Source organism: Acinonyx jubatus, chromosome C1 (genome assembly GCF_027475565.1).
Source record: "Acinonyx jubatus isolate Ajub_Pintada_27869175 chromosome C1, VMU_Ajub_asm_v1.0, whole genome shotgun sequence".
NCBI lineage: Eukaryota > Metazoa > Chordata > Mammalia > Carnivora > Felidae > Acinonyx > Acinonyx jubatus.
This window is the reverse complement of record NC_069381.1, coordinates 150,315,001-150,317,500: the sequence shown is the minus strand read 5'-3', so window position 1 is coordinate 150,317,500 and position 2,500 is coordinate 150,315,001. Positions and strand designations below refer to the sequence as shown.

The following is a 2,500-nucleotide window of genomic DNA, read 5'->3' as shown; positions in this document are numbered from 1 at the left end:
TTAGTGAGATAAAAGTGATTTTGCTACCACCTAGAAATTAACAGACAAGCAGTACTGTAAGCATCATTTTAATTGCTTTTAAATCATTGTTAACTAAACAATTACGTACAGCAGAAAGGTTTGAATACCAGTCAACTTTGCCACTGAAAGCTGTGCAACTTAATTTGAAACAAGGATCTTTAATAAATGTCATAAAAATAAATAAAGGTCATTGATGTGATTAAAAAAATGCATACATACATGGTTTAGATCATCCCTTTTACCTTCACCCTTTCTTCAATTTCAACCCATTTTTAGTGAAAATTTGCAATTAAAAAATTATAAAAATACAACACAAAAATACCATAATGACATCTACATTCAAGTTATATTAAAATGCCTTAATATATCATCATGTCACCTGATGCTTAGCCAAATTATTCCAAATAATGCCATAAGAAAGGTTTAAGACTTCACCAAATATTCACTCAGTTCAATGTAAATGCATTTCATTTACTCAATTCTGTAAAGAGTAAGTAATAAAGACACATTATTAATTCAGCAGTTATCGTGAGTCTTAGAAAATCATTTCTACCAACTATAAACCAACCTATGTCTACTGTACAAACTAAGACTTTTGTGTATGCTAGTTTAATGACCTAAATTTGGGGTGCCTGGGTGGCTCAGTGGTTGAGTGGCCGACTTCGGCTCAGGTCATGATCTCATGATTCACCAATTTGAACCCCTCATCAGGTTATGTACATACTGACATCTCAGAGCCTGGAGCCTGTTTCATATTCTGTGTCTCCCTCTGTCTCTCTGACACCCCCCTGCTCATGCTCGTGTGTTCTCTCTCTCTCTCTCTCTCTCTCTCTCTCAAAAATAAATAAAAACATTAAAAAATTTGAAAAAAATAAATGACCTAAAATTAAGCCAGGATATATGGAAACTCTGTCACTTTCTCTCAGTTTTGCCGTGAACCTTAACCTGCTCTCACAAAGTAAAGCCTTAATTAAAAAATTAAGCCCAGATTATTAATAAATCAACACTTTACTACAGCAGATAAGTTTTAATTTTATGTGATACTTGAGTAAATAGCTAAAATGATAAAACTATCTTTCCCAACCATTGAAATTGAAAGATTATCTAACCTCTTCCTAACAGTGACATTTACATTACCATTTTGTGCTACTTTCCAACAGAGCTGTAGTTTCATTGACCTATTCTCTGTGTGGCTTATGAAGTTGGAGGATCCATATCTGTACCATTTCCTTTATTATTAGAAAACAAAATTCCTTTTCTCATAAATAGGGTTGGATGATCAAATAAGGACCTCCTAAAGGACGGAATTCACACAATTAAGTAGAATTATTCTTAAATATATTGGATGACTTATTTCTAGATGGTCTAAAATCCCAACTGACCCAATATGTATGTCCTCCATACCAATTCTGGGAAGTGGATTCAACTCATCCCTGCTACTTTATATTTTATTTACTCTTCCTGGGATTCTTTGGGACTTAAAAGAAATTTGAAGGAGGTGTGGGAGGCAAAGAGTGAGGATGGTCAGAAAGAATAGAAATAAACTAAAATGGGCTTTGTCATCAAGTAAATTGTGGTTTTGTTTTATTTATCACAAAATTGGCCTAATTCTTTATTTTCTCCAAAAACAAACTAAAAAATATGCTTAATATCTTCAGAATAACAGTGTAAATTAAATTGTTTATGTGACAGTGAACAACACTGGGGAGGTAAAAGATAATAGTAGGTACAATTAAATACCCTTTTCAAATGCTTCAGTTAAGTGCAGTTTGATGGAAAATCTTCTAAGCTCGTCTCTCTAATCTACAGAATATGAAAGAGTTGTTAAATGTCAGTGACAGGTGTTAGGTTTATGGAATTGCAAATCTAATAAAAAATTTTTCAGTTGGGAATCTATAATTTTAAGGTTATAATTGTCTATAGATATATGGTCTCAGTGAATGAAAGGCTAATTATTTTTAGGAAAAAAAACGCCAGATAAAAATTAACAAACTAGTGAAAAGAAAAATAAGTAGGTAGGGACGCATGGGTGGCTCAGTCGGTTGAGTCTGGATTCTTGATTTCACCTCAGGTCATGATCTCACCGTTCCTGAGATAAAGCCCTGTGTTGGGCTCTGCCCTGGCCGCTCAGAGCCTGCTCGTGATTCTCTCTCTCCTCTCTGCCCCTCCCTGGCTTGCACACTCACTTGCTCTCTCTCTCTCTCTCTCTGTCTCTCAAAATAAATAAACATTTAAAAAAACTAAGTAGGTAACACTCTTTCCACTACAATGTCTCATAATGCTGAGATTAAAAAAAATTATTTAAGAGTCTAATGAAATTATAAACTTCGTGTTTGAAAATATATATCACACCAAGATGCATAGTAGATATTTAAGAATCTACTATAAACATATATCATCAACTTGATTTACGCTGTTTTAAAAACTCATGACATTCACAATTCAAAGTATTCTTATTCTTGCTAAGGAAAGAGAATTA

The 2,500-nt window shown here is 33.5% G+C and overlaps 2 long non-coding RNA genes across 3 annotated transcripts in view; one reads left to right on the top strand and one right to left on the bottom strand.

The window, feature by feature from the left end:
* The window catches only part of LOC128314047 (uncharacterized), a 42,954-nt gene that overhangs the window by 3,529 nt on the left and 36,925 nt on the right, over positions 1-2,500 (bottom strand). The gene's annotated exons all lie outside the window — the stretch shown is intronic.
* The window catches only part of LOC113598207 (uncharacterized), a 10,345-nt gene continuing 8,316 nt past the window's right edge, over positions 472-2,500 (top strand). Inside the window, exon 1 of one of the 2 annotated variants that reach the window (XR_003418839.2) lies at positions 472-2,500. This exon is cut by the window's right edge and continues 2,264 nt beyond it. This is a non-coding gene — a long non-coding RNA (uncharacterized LOC113598207). The other variant, XR_003418840.2, reaches the window with a different exon arrangement.